This window comes from Notamacropus eugenii, chromosome 2, assembly GCF_028372415.1.
Source record: "Notamacropus eugenii isolate mMacEug1 chromosome 2, mMacEug1.pri_v2, whole genome shotgun sequence".
In the NCBI taxonomy this organism is placed as follows: domain Eukaryota; kingdom Metazoa; phylum Chordata; class Mammalia; order Diprotodontia; family Macropodidae; genus Notamacropus; species Notamacropus eugenii.
In genome coordinates this window covers 440,565,915-440,586,895 of record NC_092873.1, presented here as the reverse complement: position 1 = coordinate 440,586,895, position 20,981 = coordinate 440,565,915, and the positions used below count along the sequence as shown (strand labels likewise).

General features: G+C 38.3%; 1 long non-coding RNA gene across 2 annotated transcripts in view; it reads right to left on the bottom strand.

Annotated features, from left to right (window-relative positions):
* Positions 1-18,291, bottom strand: part of LOC140529541 (uncharacterized) — a 72,742-nt gene extending 54,451 nt beyond the window's left edge. Inside the window, exon 1 of one of the 2 annotated variants that reach the window (XR_011975586.1) lies at positions 18,042-18,291. This is a non-coding gene — a long non-coding RNA (uncharacterized lncRNA). Of the gene's footprint in view, positions 1-14,153; positions 14,372-18,041 lie in introns of those variants that run through there. The other variant, XR_011975587.1, reaches the window with a different exon arrangement.
* Between the last annotated feature and the right edge of the window lie 2,690 nt (positions 18,292-20,981).

Sequence of the window (20,981 nt, the reverse complement as noted above, 5' to 3'; positions counted from 1 at the left end):
TTGTTATTAACAATCACACGTGTCAGATTTCACTCTGATAGGTAATCATGAGGTTTCACTTCCATAATAGCCACCGTTTCCCTTTACTCATTACTTTTCTATTTCAACCTCTCCTAAAGCTGTTCAAGCCCCTATCTTTCCAACCTGTGCATCAACCCTTTGGGATATTTACAAACTAAACCCCTACTTCAGGGCGCAGGTGCTATTGGGAAAAAATTACCACCCCTCATCCCTACTCATAGAATACTCAAGGAGGGAAAATGTACTGTTAGAAATGCCTTCCCTTTGTTGATTATCTGACATTTATCATATATGTGTATTTTATATCTACACACATACATGCATGCATAATGTGCATAGTCTATACAGTATATAGATGTGTGCTTATTTTATATGTGTGTATACATGTATGTGTGTGTATATATGTATGCGTGTGTATATGTATGCGTGTGTATATATGTATGCGTGTGTATATATGTATGCGTGTGTATATATGTATGCGTGTGTATACATGTATGCGTGTGTATACATGTGTGCGTGTGTATGCATGTATGCGTGTGCATACATGTATGTGTGTATACATGTATGTGTGTATACGTGTATGTGTGTATACATGTATGTGTGTATACATGTGTGTGTATACATGTGTGTATGCATGTATGTGTGTATACATGTACGTGTGTGTATACATGTGTGCGTGTGTATATATGTATGTGTGTATATATGTATGCGTGTGTATATATGTATGTGTGTATATATGTATGTGTGTGTATATATGTATGTGTGTATATATGTATGTGTGTGTATATATGTATGTGTGTGTATATATGTATGTGTGTGTATATATGTATGTGTGTGTATATATGTATATATTATAAAATATATATATACATACACATATGTAGTTGTTGCCATTCAGTCTTTTCAATTGTGTCCAACTCTTCTTGACCTCATTTGAGATTTTCTTGGTAAAGATACTAGTGTGGTTTGTCATTTCTTTCCCCAGATCATTTTACAGAAGAGAAACTGAGGCAAAGAGGGTTAAGTGACTTATCCAGCTAGTAAGTGTCTGAGGCCAGATTTGAACTCAGCAAGATGAGTCTTCCTGACTTCAAGTTCTGGCCCTCTATCCACTGCACAATCTAGCTGCCAATGTGGGTTGGTAGGTAGATACATACATACATACATACATACGCACACGTTTACATGATTTGTCTCCACCATTACACTGTAAGCTCCGTAAGAGCAAGGATTGTCTTTTGACTCTCTTTGTACCCCCATTGCTTAGCACAATGACTGGCATGTGGTAGGCATTTAAATGTTCATTGACTGACTGAATGAGAGACTAGAGGACTATGAAAGAGCCTAAGCTAAGGCAAAGTAAAATATACAACCTCACCGTGGAGCCTTCACTCAAATAAAAAAAAATATATAGCAATGGGCTAGTACAGTTCTGGGCTCTGAAGGTGAGCCCGTAGTCACCTCCTATTATTGGCCTTCTCTCTTACAATGTTGAAGCTGCCCCTCCTTGGCTCCTCTTCTCTGGGAGGGATTTCTCTCTTAATGGAGATAGAGAAAAAGGAAAAGGAAAAAAGGCCCTGCCTTCAAATACTAGGCCTTGCTCTTTGGCACTTAGGTGGCTACTCTCAGTCACTGTTTCTCACCCTTTTCATAGGAGGATCCTGGTATGAGCTTTCTGTCTCTTCCATGAAAAGTGAGGGAAAAAATGAATTGACGATTCCTATTTCCAGTCAATGTATTGTTGGGGGAAGGGGGAGAAATAATCCTGCTGCTTTAAATCTTTTTCAGTCTCTTTCAAAGCATTCCCCTAATTGCACTTCTCTGCTTCATTTGAGAAATGACATAGGTTAGCCATGTGGTATAGTTAACCCAATTGAGCACGATTATTGGTTTAAAACCAAAGTAAATAGAAAGGTAAATAAACTTTTTAAGAAAGAGATGTGTTCCTATGGGGAAACAGGGACATGCTCTCTTGGAAAATAGGGAGAAGAGAAAGGTGAGAAGAGAATCCTGTTCTTCATTTTCTTCCTTTAAATAAATTTCAGGAAAGCAGGATCCTTCCGGCATACTTCACATATCTCCAGGGTCTGAACTGGTAACCTCATCCTCCAGAACCTCTGTCCTGCTTGGGCTCCTAACTCTCACAGCTTCTCAGTTACTGCCACCCTTTCCCTACTTCCCTTCACTTCCTGTTCCTTATGTCTTCTGCTGCCCACCATGCCTTGGAGAGGAGGACAGGTCCATGAGTCTCATCAGCTTCCCTCCACCAATCCCCAGATTAGGGCAAACTGGAAGAGGGGAAAGGAGGAGCAGGTGACTTCTACTCAAAACCAACAAGCATGAATTTCCAGCATCTCAATTTCCCTGTTAACATGAAGAAGGAGCTACTAAGGGAGGATTTTTTTTTTAGAAAGAAGAAGGGACTCAGTTCCCTATATATTTTAGAAATGAGGCCTTTATCACAGACACTAGTTGTAAAAATTCTTTCCCAGATTTCTGCTTCTCTCCTTATCTTGGTTGCATTGGCTTTGTTTGTACAAAAAGTTTTCAATTTAATGTTGCAACATGACTAATGTGAAAATGTGTTTAATAAGAATGTATGTGTAGAACCCATATAAGATTGTCTAGGGGAGGCAGAGGGAAAAGGAGGGGGAGAGAGAAAATCTAAGACCTATGGAAGTGATTGTAGAAAACTGAAAACAAATAAATTAATAATAATATAAAAAAATAAGGAAAAAGGGAAGAGGTAGAGGAAGAGAAGGAAAAGGAAAAGAGAAAGAAGGAAAAGAACACCAGGAGGATAAGAAAAAAAGTGGTGGTGAAAAAGAGAGGAAAAAGATCACATATTTAGAGATGAGATCCTTTGCAGGTCATCTAGTCCAACTCTCTCATTTTACAGATGAAGAAACTGAGGCCCAGAGAAATTATAGGACTTGACCAAGGTCAGATGGGAAGTAGTAAGTAAATAAGGTAAAACTGAAGCTGGGTTGTATGATTCCAAATTCAGCAAGTTTTCCACTCCAATGCAAGAGGAGCTTTAAAAAAAAAAAAGTGGAAGCAGAAGAGAAGGGGAAGGAGAAAAAGGAAAAGATGTAACAATGTATCTGGAGGGTATCTTTGGTGGGGTGCAGAACTGACCCAGAAGAGCTGTTGCTAAAAATAGCCGATCAGAAATCTCAAGTATATACAGCCTATGAACCTTTCTCAACACTTTCTATAGAAGATCCCATTTAAAGATCAATACCCAGAAAACCAAATCATCCAATAGTTGAAAAAGTTTAGAAAGGTCTTTTCTACTGGAGGACTAAAGAAGGAGGGAGTGAAGGGAAACAAAGAGAAGATGGAGAAGAGAAGAGAAGGAATTAGAGAAGAGGAAGAGAAAATGAAACAATGAATCTAGTTCCTGTCAGACTGGAAGAGTGATTCAGAAGAGAAATCTTGTATGCAACCTATGCATATTCTCAATATACATTGTTTCCAAACTCTCATTTTAAAATTACCACATAGACACCAAATCACCTAATACAACTGAGGGGGATATAACGGGCCTAGCACAAGATATCTATGAGATTTCAGCATCACTGGAAAGTATCTTTGACCTTGAAAAAAATAGCTTATAGTAGACTGCTGATTTTTTAAACGCACTAATATTCATTCCTTTAGCTTAAGATGAGGGGAAGGGATTATTTTGGTCTTATTTTGTGTCATGGACTCCCTTAGCAATCTGAAGAATCCAGTGTATCCCTGCAGATTGTTACCTATATTCATAATTTTTTAAAAAAGGTTAAATTTCAGTTAAAGGTTAATGAAAATAAAAAATGTAATTTCTCCATCCAAGTTTACCAGCCCCCTGAAACTGATCCACAGACCATCCCACCTTAAGAACCTCTGGTTTAAGACTTTGTCTTAGTTAAACATATTAAGTCTTACTGGTCAATTGCTTCTTGTGTATGGAGTTTGCTAAGTCTTTGCCAGAAAGGAGATTTGATAGGAAAGAGGGAGTATTAGGACTTTGGCTAGGGAGAAGGGGAGTAGTCCATGGGGTATGGGGGGGGCGGTGGTTATAACAAACTTCCCAGGGCCATTCAGTCATGTCTTCCCCATATGATACGAACACATCAGAATTTTGAGAAAATTGGCAAAAACAATTGAACTCCTGTTCAATTCAGCAAATATTAAGTGAGAGGCATTATGCCAATCATGAAAGGGAGAATGGCGTAGAGGAGGAACCAAGGCAAATGAAACAAAATACACTCAATTACTCCATACCCATATTAGAGTAACCAGAGCAGGTTTTAATTACTGATAACCTCAGGTCAGATACACAATAGACATATCTCTCAGGTAGCAGCAAACTTGGCAGTCTGCTTCTCTTCTCTCCTCTCCTCTTCCCTCCTCTCCTCTCCTCTCCTCTCCTCTCCTCTCCTCTCCCTCTATTGCCTCTCCTTTTGCTTCCCCTCCCCTCTCTTCTCTGCTCTCCTTTCCTCTCTCTTCTCCATCGCTCTCCTCGCCTTCTCTTACCTTTCCTCTCCTCTCCTTTTCTTGACTTTCCTCTCCATCCCTCCTCTCTCTCCCCTCCTTTCTTTTTCTTGCCTCTTTCATCCCCTCCCCTTCTCTCCGCTCCTCTCCTCTTCATTGCCTGGACTCCCCAGATTTTGTTTTGCAAAGGTCACTTAATTAGTCCTGTCTGTAACAGTTACTACTTTCCCATTATCTCTTTCCACCTAATGATAGCATTTAGCATGTGTTAAGTCAAACAGGAATTAACAAAATTCCAATGGCTTATTCAAATGATAAATAATGAACCATTTTAAGGAAGAAGTCTCCTGGGGAGGGCGGAAAACCCTGCAGCTGAAGGCAAGTGAGTCAGGATACCGAGCCCTGCACAGGCATAAACAGGAAACAGGGCAGCTTGTGCAGGGGATGACAATTGGCCTTAGAATGGCTCATCTGAAGAGGGCATGATGCTTGACTCTTGTCCTGCACTGCCGTCAGAGTTTTACTACTCTCTGAGATCCTTTCACATTTTACTGCCATATTTATTTTTTAAATGCAATCCTCAATCAGAAGACTGAGAAAAACACTGCATTTTCCATTAAAAACCATTTTCCTGAGCCAAAAATACAGGCATGTTTGATGCTTAAATGGTTCTTTTTTCAGTTTCCTTTCCTATGAAGTCACTTAATAAAATCATTAGGATGTAATGGTTCACACAGACTTACAAACCTTATAAGGAAACCATTCATGTTCCAGATTAAATTGACTTTTTATGGGCAACCTATATTTCTTGGGCCTCGTAGTTAAGAGGTAAAATTGTTGATTTAATGCCAAAATGCAATAGTTACTCATGGTGTCTAGTTTATAGAGATCTGGTCTCAAATTGGAAAAATTCAAGTACTGCTTCTGGCACCTCCTGGCTGTGTCACCCTGGACCAGTCACTGAACTTCTCAGTGCCCCCAGGTAACACTCTAAGATTATAAATTGCAGAGCAGGTGACAATCTGCATTAGTAGAGGTTTACACACTGGTCATTCCCTGTATCAATGATTCACAGTTCCAGCCCCCTGCCCTTATTCATTTCCCCACATACAAATCAATTATAAAATATTATATAAATCTGTTTTTTTAGAAAAGACACTTTTAGAATTTTTTATTCATTTTGAACTTCAATACAAAAAGACAAAAGAAGAACATTTCCATATATACAGTACAACCTATAAAGAAGATTAAATGTAAAACCATGACTTTATCAGTCTATTTTTAAAGAGGCAAGCTGTCTAAATATGTTTCTTAAAAAGCTCCCCCCCCCCATGAAAAAGGGATGCATCCCAATATGATTTCATCATGTGGGTAACATTAATGTGCAAACTCTCTCTCCTCTGTAACTATCTCAGAGTTTCCAAAATCACAGAATGATCAGATGATTTATCTAAGGTAACACAATTATGGATGAGTCTTTGTCAGGACTTGAATGCAGGTCTTCCTTGATTTACCATATTTCTTTTGAAAGATTAATAATCTTTTAAAAAGGATATGGAACCTGGTATGCTGCAAATTTGCCTCGAAGGACTGATGATGAAACCTATCTCCTTCCCCTCATAATGGAACACAAAATGAGGCACATATTGTCAAACATGTTCAATGTGTCAACTTGGTTTTGTTAACCACTTTGTTACAAGAGAGGGTTTTCTTGGGAGGAGGAAAATCCTGGGAAGTGACAGTGATATTTTTTAAAAAACCAATACTACACTTTTTCCAAAAAGTTATTTTGAAGTATAATATCAATTCAACAAGAATTTATTAAGCACTTACTATGTTTTAGGCACTGTTTCATAAAGTTAATAAATGTTCTTGAAATTCATATATAAGAGCAAAGTCTAAATTTATAAAAATTTTACATTTTGCAGAAATTCTTAATGAATATTTTTAAATGTTTCAAGTAGACTATAAGTCCCTTGAAGGCAGGTACTATTTCAAGTTTTTTTTTCTTTTGTTACTCAGCACCTGTCTCAGTTCCTTGAACATTTAATAATTTAATAAATATACATCACATGAGACAATATTTGTAAAGTGCTTGGCACAGTACCTGGCACTTAGTAAACAATTAGTTAACAAATACTTATTCCTTTCCAAATGTTTGTTGGGTTGGGTTAGATTGAAATGGAGTCAAATGTGATAAATATCTTTTCTCCCCTTATTACTTTTTTTAATTAAATGGCAAGATAACAGTCTGTTTTCAGTGCTCGTCATCTTCATTCTTTCTGGAATCGTCCATTAAGATAAATTGGCAATAATGGTTTGAGAAATAAACAAAGGTTTTTTTCTAGTCTTTTCTTTTCCTAGACTCCTCAATGTCATGAAACCAGCTGAATGATCCTGAAGCTGCTATCATCATCAAAAGGAATGATAAGTATTCACTAGGAGCAGGCAATAGGTCCAAAATATATAAAGTAGACACTGTAAACAAGCCAGAGGAAGAAACCCGAGAATGAACATTTATCATTCCTATAGCATAATCACCAACAAGACAGGACCTGATACCATGAGCCCACAGAGGAAAAACACAAAACATTCTCAGCATAAACATCCCCATTGGAGAGCCAATAAGAATCCCTGGCACTGTCTGCAGAGAAAGATAGGTAGCTCACCCACCCATCCATCCATTATACAGCCCCAAGAGGGGGAGGGAAAGTAAGGGGAAAGACTGCCCTGAGTCGTCAATACTGGGTATAGGGCAGGGAGATCAACTAAACAGAAGCAGGGGTAAGCGCTTCAAGTATCTGCCATCTCACAACTAGTAGACATTTTTCAGGCTTCCTAATAAACCACCCAGAGGCACATAACCAAGAACTTTCCCCATGTGTCACCAACACCACCAGGTCCATGAGCAGGAGCAGTTTATAAGAGGTTGATCATTGCCATTGGTCAGAGCTCCACACCTCAGCAATGGCACAAGATAAACTCTCTCCACCGCATGAAATACTGGAAGTTGATGTAAACAGCTTTTAATAGCAGTGAACATTTGTTCGCTTTGTTTGAGACCATCTGGATGTTCCATTGTGTTCAGTTCCACACTAACTGCCGTCGGGTGACAGTTGATATATGTTAAGTACAAGCAAAGTGCCTCAGCCCACTCTGGGGACCATCAGGAGAACTTTTCAGTGTTTTGTGGAATATTCTGTCAGATCACAGCTGAGTTGCCTGCATCCTTGATGGCGCAGTGCCAAAGTCCTCCCGGCTTTTTTATCAAAGGAGAGTTTTGCTTTTACTGTTTGAAAGGTTAGGAAAATTATGCCAAAGTTCTTCCAGGCAGCTTGGAGAGCATTGGCTGACAGGAATGATTTTCAATATGGAGCAAAGAATAAAGAGACCCACTAATCCTGGGAGATCCCTGGCTTGGCTTGTTTTACATGCAGCTCAGTGCACAAACAAGACATTAAAACACCCCGAAAGGAAATCTCACCAATAAACACGGCATGGTTATTGTTCTAAGGAGGAGAGGAGGCTGTCATTTAAAAGGACACACTCTTCTACCTGCCCAAAGCCCTGGGCTACCAAAAACTCATATTTTTTTTTTATTTTGGCCTTCAGAATTGGGCAACCAGCATTTATTAAGTACTTACTATGTACCAGGCAGGCATTTTGCTGAGCCCTAGAATACAAAGAAAGGCAAAGTTGCTTCTTTTTCATTTCAGTTGCTAAAGGAAGCCTGAGGAAGAGAACACTAGAACTCTTGGGATCAGAGGTTTAGAGTTGCAGAAGACTTTAGAGATCACTGAGTCCAATCCTCTCCTTTCATAGACAAGGGAAGCAAGATAGATTGAGGTTAAGTGACTAGCTGAAAGTCACACTGGAAGTGAGGTCCTGAGTCAGAATATGGACCCAGGTCTTCCTAATTCCAAATCCAGTGCCCTATGTATTATCAAAACACGCAAACTTGCTCGTGGACATAGACAAGTCTGAATTCTGTCTTTTATGCATAGCTGAATTAGGACTGAAAATGCTACAACTAGACCATCCAGTCAGGTACCTTCCCCAATCCCTCACCTTTATCAACAACACTATAACCAGGAGATAATATGTCTAGTAGAAAGTAAGATAGATGATAGATAAATAAGTTAGATGGACGGATGGATGGATGAGTGGGTGGATGGATGGATGATTTATTAACTACTTAATATGTGCCAGGCACTGTGCTAAGCACTGAGGATACAAAGAGAAGTTAGATATTCCCTGCTCTCAAGGAGCTTACATTTTAATGAAAGAATATAATGCAAAGAAGGGAGCTAGAAGGAGGGGAGGTCATCATGATACATAGATGGTTTAGGTAAAATGAGACGAACACTTACCCATCATTCAGAGCCTAGGGTGGTAGAGGGGTACAGCCAAAGTTCCTATGGGGAGGAGATGGGGATGATAGCCCAAGACAGGAAGAACAGTTCACTTTTGTATCTGCATCCCTATACGCCCATGAATTTACAGATCAGAGAACATGTTTGAACACATTACTTTGAATTCATATCCTCTAGAGTTTTGACTCCAGCAGAGGCTCAAGAACTACTTGTCCAGGACTTTTGAGAGAAGATTCATGCTCAAGTATGCAATGTATGGTCTCCAATTTCCATTCCTTCAGTGAGCCTTCTAATCAGTCTTCCTGCCTCATCTCCCTCTAACTCCAATGCATCCTTCGTGTTGCTTCAAAGTGATTTTCCTAAAATGAAGGAGAGCTTGTTTCATTCCTCTCCTCATGAATTCTACTAGTTCCCTATTTCCTCCAGGCTCCAATATGATCTCTTTCTCTTTTAGAGTCTTCCCAATTTGGCCCCAACCTACCTGCCACCTTATTATATATTACTCTTTCCTACCTTCTTTGGTCCAGTCAAACTGGCCTTGCTGTTCCTTGAACATGACACTTCATCTCCAGTCTCCTCACCTTTGCACTGGTCATCCTTTGTGCCTCAAGTACATGACCAACTCATATCATCCTTCATTTCCTTCAGAATTCTGCTCCTTCAATACTTTCTACATGAAACTCTTCCTGTCCTCTATTCTATCTGGTCCCAATCAGATGCTTTTGCACTTCTACCCAAAAATTTCCTTGGGTTTATTTTGTATATGCTTGTACATAAGATATTATCTCCTCCAAAGAATACAACTTCCTTGATGTCAGACTCCAGTTCATTTTTTATGTCTATGTCCCCAGCATCCAGCCAGTGCCAGAAACACAGTAGGTACTTAATAAATGTTTATTGAATTTAATTGAATCAGGGACTGCTTCAATCCATGATCAAGGAACTTGGTGGAGGGGAAATGTATAATCCCATTAAAGTATTTCCCTCATCATTTGGTAAATGCAGGGGATTTCCAGGATGGACAGATATCCACAGTTGTGTTTGAGGGTTTTTTGATGTCATTAGAAGAGTCCTTATTAAAATCCTCTTCTGAAGCGTCATTGTGACATGGAGGTCATCCTGGCTTTTCAAAGGTTATGCCAGCAGAGCTCAGTCTCTGGCAGATTCTATCACCCTGGAAAGGATTTTATTATGGGCCCAGCAATAGAATGGATCTGTGTCACCTAAGGACAAACAGCTATGTTCAGAAAGGCTCATTGACAGAAGGTTGACACTAAATAATGACTTTTTTTGGGTCATAGCAAGTTATGAAATTATCTACTAAGATGTTGATGGGATTATAGCCTGAGAAAATATTATTAGTAGAGAAAATACCTTCCTTGATGAACTCATAGATCTTTTAACATTTTGAAAGTTTCAGAAAAAGAGATTGATAAACAGAATATCACTTTAATAATAATAATTAATATTTATGCAGCATATTAAGGTTTGCAAAGAACCCTACGCTTACTATCTTATTTGATCCTCACAACAACCCTGTGAAGTAAGGGCTATTATTATCTCTATTTTACAGATGAAGCTGAGAAAAGTTACATGACTTAACCACAGTCACACAGCTAACAATTGTCTAAGGCAGGAATTTGGTTCTTCCTGACTCTGAAATAAGCACTCTACCTACCCACTATGTCATTTAGCTGTCTAATTTTACATGCGTAATTTAACTGCATAATCCCTCTGTATATGCAATTGCTTCCCTCCTCACCTATTTCCTCCCCACCTCCACCCCCACCCCCTCAGCCACCACCAACTACACAACATGAGATCTGGTACGGATGACCTTAAGGAGAGGTAGAAGAGAGCTTGGAGATGAACAAAACTACATAGGCAGCTTCCATTAAGTCTTTTACAGCCATAGGAGCAGAAAGACCAAGACAGAGAGGGTGAGATACTGAGAAAAGCAGCCAAAACCAAGTCAGGTGGGACAGTTACTCATGGAACCAAGATGAATATAGGAAGTAGGAAACAGTCAGAAAAAGTCAAAGAAACATTCTTCCATATTACAGTGATCTCTAACTGGTAGCTTCCTTTTGAAAGAAAGTTGGATCATGCCAGCCATTTCCACCTTTGCATCTTAAAGGAGAAATCCCATGACACCCAATGGCCAGATCTCACTTTTCCATCCCCATCCCATTTGATGAGTGGCAACATCTTATAATCCCTCACAGCCCACTCAGAAACCAGGTCTTCCATGATGCTTTCTTTAAAAGATATAACCACCCCTAGCCCTATACTCCCATAGCACTTTATACCTCCCTCAGACTATTTAGCTCATTTCCCAGTACATCATTTTCTCCGACTGTTCCCCATGCCTGGAACAGTCTTCCTCTTCCACTCTGACTATTGACCTCTCTTATTTCTTTTAAATCCCAACTAAAATTCTCTTATTTGCTAAACCTTGTAATTCTAGTGTTTTCCATTTGTTAATTATTTCCTATTTGTCCTGTATTTAACTTGTTTTGTATATATTTGCCTACGTGTTGTCTCCCCCATTAGATTGCAAGCTCCTCTAGGGCAGGAATTATCTTTTGCCTCTTTTTGTATCCTTAGTGCTTGGCACAGTGCCTGGAACATAGTTGTCACTTAATAAATATTTATTGATTGAGTGAGGGAGTGATGTACATGTTTTCCTTTCCTACCTGGATCACAAGTATGTTGAGGACAAGACTCAAGTTTTATTTATGGCTGTATCCCTACTTCCACAGTGCTTTGTACAGAGTAAATAACTCAATAAGTGCTTTTTGAATTAAAATGAATTCAATTCCATTGTCAAATCAACAAACACTTTTTACATGCCTACGGTACACCAGGCACTAAGATCTGGATTTTATTGGTTTTGGAATACTGCCAATCCTCAATGTCAGTGGTTAAAGAGGAACAGAAAGTGTCACATACAACTGAAGAACTGTAAATGTATCATAATGGCAAAGAAAGATACATAATAAATTCTTCAGACATATAATACATGAATAAACACTTAAAAAATTGAGGAGGGGGAGAAACCTTCAATATACCATTCTAAAAATTCTCCACCAGAATAAAAAATGACAAGACATTCCTAAAAGGAACACTGACTGCTCAGTCAAAAAGACCATCTTAAATTGTAGTGGCTAAATCATGCTCTTTGAAGTAAGATATACTTTCCAGAAGTATCTAAAAACAGTCTCTATTTTCTGACTCTTTTCAGGATAATTAATTAAGCAACAATTAGCCATTCAAAAGTGAAAGAGAAAATAGATGGAGAAGCTTATCTTAGATAAGAAGTAACATCATCTTTTTTTCCCCATTATTATTTTCCTTTTCAAAAATAAGAATGCTGATGGTGATACTTATTAATGCTACATATTTGAAAATGATTTTTTTAAGAACCATTCAAAGTAATGAAAAGGAAATGCTTCGGGGGCATTCATCTCCACTTTAGGAGGTCACAACAAACGATGCCAAGATTTATTCCTGCAGGGGGAGTGGGAGGGAAGGAAGAGGAAGCTGCCCAAATAATAAATAAATGGAAGCATTAGAGACAATGTGGTTCCTTCCCATGGATACTTCACACTGCAAAAGCTGATGTTGAAGTAGGTACACATCTAAATACTGAGATGAAATAAACAATAAATAGTAATTTTTTTTTAGGTCAAATTCTACACCTTTGACTTTGTTGATCTCTGTTGATGGTCTGGATCTGAAATTTCACTGGTTCTGAGAACTCCCAGTATGGAATACTACCTCTTCTGAGGTAGATTGGCTGGTAAGTGACTCTCACCTACAGTTTTAGAGTTACCTGAGGCACTGAGAGGTTAAGTGAATTACCCAGAATCACACTAGTATGTATCAGAAACAAGACTTGAACTCAATTGCTCTTGACTCCAAGACCAGCCCTCTATCCACCATACTACACTTTATTTTCTTTTTCTAATAAGCTTTACTGATGCCTTTTTGTTTTTACATCACATTTCTGGGTCTTCCCCTCCCCTCAATTGAACTTTGCCTGATAGCAAAGAAAAACTGTTAAACAAAAAGCCACTGTAACAGTGATGTCTGTCAACCTGGTGCTAAATCATAAGGAGACAACCTGCCTCTGGGTCAGGGTTTTATATGTAGCAGAACAACCATCTCCTACAAATGATAAAATAAAAATACAAAATTAAGTAAACTATTATTAAAGAATTATCAAAGAGTATTGCAACTGCCATTGAATTATCAGTTTTAGGTGCTTCTTTCATAACTGCAATCTGAATTAGTCTACTTCAATTCAGCGTTTCTTGTACTTAGACACAGAACTGAATATATATGCATATGCATTATATACATGTTACATGTATAATATGTATATGTATATATACATATATGTGGGGGGGGTGAAGATTCTACAAGATTCTACTCTGGACCTCAGTTTCCTTAATTGTTACATTAGGGAGATAAATAGAGAAATCTCTATCTCCTTAAAGCTCTGAAAATGGTGATTCTATCTTTTAATTCTGAGTCATTTGTAATTTTCATACTCTTTTGGCCTTAAAATTACAGAATATCAGCTTTGGAGAGAGCCTTCTAGGCTCACCTAGTCCAATATGCATCTGAAAGGAATCCCCCTCTACAATATTCCCAGTGATGGTCAACTAGCCTCCACCTGAAGCCCCAGTATAGTCATGGGAACCCAATCCACCTGGAAGCAGCTCACTCCACCTCTGGATGGCTCCAACTGTCACAAAGTTTTTCATTCCATTAAACCTGAATCTGTTTTTCCTGATTTTGCCCTCTGAGGCCAAGAAGAACAAATCTAATCCTTCTTCCACAAGACAATAGCATTTGCATAGTAATGATGAGAAGAAGTCTGAAATAGCAGATTAAACTCTAACCCTTCCAAGTGAGACCCAAGTACCTTTCTCAGTTTCATAATTCTCACTCTATAAATTATAATGATATTTACAAAATGTTTTTCATGTAATGTTCCTTTGGGTCCTATCTACAACAATACTGTAAGGTAGAGAGAGGACAGGTATTCTTTTATAAATTCATATTTTAGAGATGTGTAAACTGAGCTAAAGAGAGTATCTTAGGTAACATAGCCACTAAAGGGCAGAGCCTGGATTGGAAGCTCAATCTTCTGGTATTTAATACAATGTTTGTTTCACTGTGCCATATGTAAACAGAAGAAAAAAAAAGTAAATAAATAGAGAGAGGAATACATTTAAAACGAACAAAGAAAGAAAGAAAATATAAATTTACCTTCAAAAATTGAAGATAAAATTGTTCCCAACTCTCCATTCCTAAACATTTTGGTGTCTTCTTTTTGTAACTTTCTAAAATGATGTGATTATTCTAGGACTACAGGAAGGGTTCCCTGATGGAGGATCATGTGAAAAAGAGGCAGTGGGTAGAGAGAACAGACATTAGAAACACCTGCATTCAAATCCTGCCTCAGATACTTATTAGTTGTATGATCCAGGGCAAGCCACTTAGCCTCTCTATCCTCATTGGGAAAGGAGATGATAATAGCACCTACCTTCCAGAGTTATTGGAAAGCTCAGATGAGTTACCATTTGAAAGATCACTTTATAGACCCTGAAGTAGTCTATCAATGCTAGCTATTATTGTTTTTAGAGAGCAATAAAATGAAAAGACTTTCCTTTTTGTCTCAGTTTACCCAGTAGGTCACACCACACTTCACACCCGATGGACATTTAATAAATGCTTGTTGAATTGAACTGAATTTGAAAACAAAATAATTCAAGATTTAAATATTATTAAATTATCTAGATCAACTGAGACAGGATTTGTTTGTTTGTTATGTTGATAAACTTAAGAAAAAAAACATTATTCCAAGTCCAACCAAGTTCTATCCACAAATGGCAACATTATACGAATTTCATTTCCAAATTCATTGACCCATTTTACATTCCACACAAATGAAAAATTGTGCATCTTAAATAGCTCAGTTTAGCAGCAGGGGGATGGATTGGATGACCTCTTCATGTCCCCTTCAGGGCCTAGAATTCCAAGAAATGTGTATTGCCTTACTATATATAGAGTCCACTGCAACCAGATCCAAAGGATTTTAGTAGCTATTGAAATGGTAGGTGAGTGCACATATGTGTTTCAATGTAGCAGTGCTCCCAGATCACATTAATGGAAAATTACACTCTCTATTTACAAGTGAGGAATTTAGCAACCAGATGTTTTACATGGTTGGCAACAAGGTGCCAAAATCAAATTCTAATATTAACTATTTTAATTCTGCACATTCTCAAAGTGTACAACTCACTGGCTACCTATGTCCTTAGCAAATAATAATACAGACCTTATAATCAACAGTATTCTAGGAGAACTCATTTATTTCTCAATACATTGAATACTAAAGAGCCTTCATGTTCTAAGTTTATGAGCCTAAGTCCCTTTCTTTTAATACACTGAAGAACTCACACAAGGCATTTTAACTGACTGAAAGGAAATTTGATTAAATGATTATAGTCTTCCAAAGAAAAATATCATTACAAATAGCTATACTTTCAGAGCTTAGCCTTCCAGAGTCTAATCCAGAAAAAGCAGTGACAACAGAAATAGGCAGAGACAGGGACACACAGAGAGAAACAAAGAAAGAGATAGAAAAAGTGAAAGATGGATACAGAGCAACGGAGAGAGAGAGAATGAGAGAGAGGAGAAGATTGAGAAAGGCAGAAAAAGAAAAATTCAGGGAGAGAAGGGAGGAGAATCAGAGAGAAAGCAGAGACAGAGACAAAGAGAAAAAACTCAGAAATATTAAAAATTCAAATTTAGGACAGAAATCGAGGAAAATGAAAAAAGTTGTTAGATGGAAAAATATCAATATTCATGACTGTATCTGTGAACAACCCCATTTACTTGATTCCTTCATTTTCAATTGACATAGAATATTTTACAATATTTACCATCTTAGAAACAAAAAAAACCCAGCAACTCATTAAAAAATGAACATAACAGAAATGAAATGTAGTGTTAGAAGTGACCCAATAACTCAGAAGCGTCTGGACTATAAAATGTAATGTCACTTAGTTGGGGTTTTTTTAATAAATAAAAAAGTGAAGATGCTAATTCTGCTGATGAAGATATTGTGTTTCCCCTCTTGTGCCCTATTCATTATGCAAGGCTGCAGAATATGAAGTGTAGATGTGTGATCTGGGCGATCTAATGATCTCCCACACCTGCTCATCTGGTACAATTTTAATTAACACTCCAAGGAGGTTTGTCAAGAGTAATCAAAAACATTGTCGCTTATAAAGCTGTGGCAAGAAATCAATAGTTTTCATCAGAAAAGGTAAGGTCTGGCATAACTGGACCATTTAATTGCCTCGTTCCAATAAACAAAAACTGCACATTTTAATGACTCGATTCTGGAGATCAATATCTAACCACATATTGCATTCAGCAGCAACATGTGGTGGGATATTCGGAGTCATTTCAATTCCGGACAAAGCATTCCTCTTTTTTATTTCCTCCAGAATGGCGATAGGTTGCTGAGCCCATGCGAGGTTATGATTTATATCCAATGAGTGACCTCTAGGGCCGTAAGACTCCAACGGGTGACTAGTTCTCAATGGTAAGCTACTGGCACTTGACAAAGTGCCTGAAGCCGAATGAATTTACTTCTCTTTTCCTCAATCATCAACAGGCTCTGCCCTGACCCCCATACTGACTCCTATAACAAGATCTCCTGTCGGGGGCTGAAAAATTTACTGTCATGTCGACTTTTCATTGAGCTCAAGTGAGTGCTTCTGTCACCTTCAGTGAACTGAGTCTGTAAAAGATTTAACTAAACACCAGCCACAGTTTAAAAGCTAAATAAGTACATTTCCTATCAAGGAGATAGCATTGCAGAGCATCCAGGGGGTTTTTTGGGTGTTGTTTTGGAGAAGCCTCCTTTACAAAGTTCAACCTGGTATCGCAGCTACTTTCTATTTCAAGGATGGCGGCCAGGTGTCACTGAATCCAGGCCTGGTTTCTGGAGCCATCGAACTTAAACTTCATGGCACCTAACACCCTTCAGGATTGGTATTTGGCTAGTGGATATTAGCACTAGGAGATTAGTGTCCACTGGCTGCCCAAATGCTTTGGAAACAAGTTACTGCCTTGTCAGCAACTAAATTGATGAAATTTTATATGAGGACGTTGTATAAATAAACAATATGAGATCTACATTATCTGAGCACATTCAGAGATTTATAGGATTATAGATCCTGGAGGAAAAAAAATAAAACCTTGGAGGTCAATCTAACCCAATGATTTCATTTTACTTATGGGGAAACTGAGAATCAGAGAAGTTAGGTGACTTCTCTAAGATCATACAGGTAATAAGTAGCAGAGCAGGGCCTTTTCACTATACTACGTAATCAAGTAATGTATAACAATGAATATATATGTGTGTGAATATATATATATATGCACAATCAAGCAATATATAGCCACGAATGTATATGCCCAAAAATCCTTTTTTTTTGGGGGGGGGGGGGAATCAAAGCCTTGAAAAATAGCCAGATGTTAAAAATAAGCACATTATATACAAGAGCATTCAAATATAAACAGTCAGAAAATATAAGCACATATCCAAATATATACAACGGACATAACTTTGGACAGACTAGTTAAAATAATTAAGCAATAAAACTAAAATCTCAAGAACCCTCTATATCAACAAGGAGGCAATTAAAAGGTTGACATTTGATGGTTTATTCCAACATCTCACTAAAGCCTTACGCAAAATTTCCACTCCCTCTTTAATTTTCAATTCTTCTCCCCTCCCTGCTTCACAGCTCCTGACTATTGGCTTTTACAATCTGTCCCTAGGGAGCGAGGAGTTATTACCCCTGTCGAGGGAAGAGAAAGGGATGTTATTCCCCTGTCACCTTCTCCAGCTCCAGTAGATTCCCGACTCTGATCTATAGCCTTCATTGGAGAAAAGCGTCTGACATGCTGTTAGTTCTCAGCCCTGTCAGATCCATCTACCTGTGCTCCTGGCATTACTTACTGGAGTCAGAGTGACACACACAGTGTCACAGGGCTCAGGCCCAAAGAAAAAGTCTAGAATCAACCACCCACCCTGAGCAGCCTTTTCCTTTGGAGTAAATAGAATGAAATGTCTACCATGCAGGGGTGCCAAGTTTCCTTGGGAGAGAGGCATTCAAAACCTTCCAGGCTTTCCATCCTTGGCATTTAGGTAATTGCAAAAGTTTCCAAGGAAAAGTCCTTCAGAATTGTACCAAGCCTGTTTTCCCGGCAGGGTACAAATACAGTGAAAGTTCTTGAACCAACTCACAAAATACTGTGGACAGGAAAGCATGGAATAAACATTTTAACATACGCAACCGATTCCAGTGCTAGTCTAAAGAGTTCTGGCCCCTCCCCTCACCGGGAAATGTTATTTTTCAACTTTAATTACTATAACCTGTTAGTAATTCCTCTGGCACTCTGGAAGTTTCTGTTGGAAGCCATGCCACAATTTCACAGAGCCAGGTTTCTCTTTCCCCCCAGGAGGCAGTGCTTGCTTGGGAGAGTGGATAGAGTGAGGCGATTAAATTTAGGAAGATGTGAGTTTAAATCCCATCTGTCACTTAGTAGCTGAATAACATCACTGACGAGTCACATAAGTCCCCTGAGCCTCAGTTTCCCCTCTCTATAAGTGAACCTAGGAATACTTCACAGGGTTAATGTGTGGTTCAAATGAGTTCTGTTTTTAGCTTGTTTAGGTCTGGGGTTTTGGTTTTTAGTCTATCAGCAGATACCCTGCAACACGTAGTCTGGAAGAGATGCCTGGGCCACTAAGAGGAATATAACTCCTAAAAAAAAAATAGTTAGCATTTATATGGGGAAGCAAGGTGGCACAGTAGATAGAGTGACCAGCATGGAATCAGGAAGACTCACCTTCCTGAGTTCAAATCTGGCCTCAGACTTACTAGCAGTGTGATCCTGGGCAAGTCACTTAACCCTATTTGCCTCAGTTTCCTCATCTATGAAATGAGCTGGAGAATGAAACAACAAACCACTGTAGTATCTTTGCCAAGAAAATCCCCAAATGGGGTCACAGAGAGTCAAACACGATGGAAAACGACTTGACCACAGCAATCAAACCATTTATGCAGTCCTTTAAGGTTTGCAAAATGCTTTACAAATATTATCTCATTTTATACTCATAGCAACCTGTTCGGGTAGGTACTATCCTAACCCCAACTGAGAGATGAAGAAACTGAGGCAGAAAGAATTTAAATGATTTGCCCAGGGTCATGCAACCAGCATGTGTCAAAGGCTAAACCCAAACCCAGGTCCTTCTGAAGGCCAGATTCAAAAGTCAGCTCTTTATTCATCATACTACACAGAATCTCTCATATGAGTTAATATGTGCAAAGTATGATGCAAGCGGTAGTGATTATTTAAATAGGAGAAACTGCTGTCAATTGTCTCAAAAATGTCATGATACTTTATACAATTAGTAAGGGGTTTTTTTAAATAATTTTTTTTTAAATTTCCTCAAGGGATTAGATAATTATGTGATTGTTAATAATAGGGAGAAAATAGAAATACCTGCTACTGATTAATTTTAAAACATCATGGTACTTTACACAAAGAATAAGGATTTATTATAAATATATAGAGGAGGGTGCCAAGGGGAGGAGGGTGATAGGATATTGGCAAACTGTAATTCAGGGAAAATTAGACTCCTTTATCTATTTTTTTTTAATTTGTATCTTGTTTCTTTCTTCCTTACCTTTGTGTTTTACGTTAAAGTGGGCTAACTTTAGTAACTAAGACATAAGAAATCATCATAAACTATCATAATTGATAGTATTTGAAAATTTGCAAAGTACTTTTCATGAACGATCTCATTTGACCCTCACAACAAGCCTGTAGAGTTACCAATATGTATTATTGCTCCCATTTTGCTGATGAGAAAAAAGTTTGAGTGATGTATCAGAGCTGGCATGTGAACCACATCTTACCTGTACTTACCCACCTGTGGTCACTTCAGATAGTGCATTCATTTATTCCATGCCCCAACAAAGTCAAAATGGATGCTGGTGGAAGCTATTATCACCCTAATTGTTAGTGCTTTTTTTGTCTCAAGTAATCACATATATGTCTAGTTGCTTATGTGTTATACCTCTGCCCCCCTCTCAAAAGAGTGGAAGCAGAACTTTCTTTGTTTTGCCTCTGTATCTTCAGCACCTAACAATAATCTCTTGGACATAGTAGATGCTTAGATTAGACTTACTTACAGGAAATAGGTTTTAGGCAAAGGTTGGAACAAATCTGCCATATCCCAATCACATGAGAGCAGTCCACTAGGTCACATGTTTGGAGTGACAGTCTACTGCTGCTCTCAGAAAAGAACAAAATAATATAGGCTTATTATTAGACAAATATCCTAATTATCTTCCAGTATAGCCTAGACTGCCCAAAGTCAATGAGTAATTGTTCATTCCCACAAGAACATAAACATAAACACACACATACGCATGTTCTCATGCACATATTTCACAATACCTGCAAATGACCTAGCCTAAAAATGAAAGGGAGGAGAAAACACAGAATAATGTCCCTAAATTAAGCTAACGAGGGGTTAAGAAACAATTCTACAACCACACTGAGTTGTTTATTAACAACTGGGTACAAATACACAAATATTTCCTAGGCTGAGTAGAACTCAAATACTGCTTTGGATGGTTGTAACAGTCGAAACTGTTCCAGGGGACTTGCATGAACAACAATTTTATTTCTCTAATATTGACCCAGTGCTAGTACTCCTGGTAGTAACATTTTATTATGAGTCAATAATCTATTTCCTGGAGTCTAACCTCTAGCAACTCTGAGGCACTAGGTGGGTAGAGAGGTATAAATGGCTTTAAGAGATCTATATCCTAAAGGGCACTGTATAAAAAACACTCCTCTTCTTTAAAGTGCTTATTACCTATAATATAGTTACAAGCCCAAAAGTGTATCTTAAAGCATGTTGAACAATGAACTATGTTTTGAAACATGACCATTCAGGGATGTACCCCCACCTAAACTAAACTCTTCATTCCATTTCCA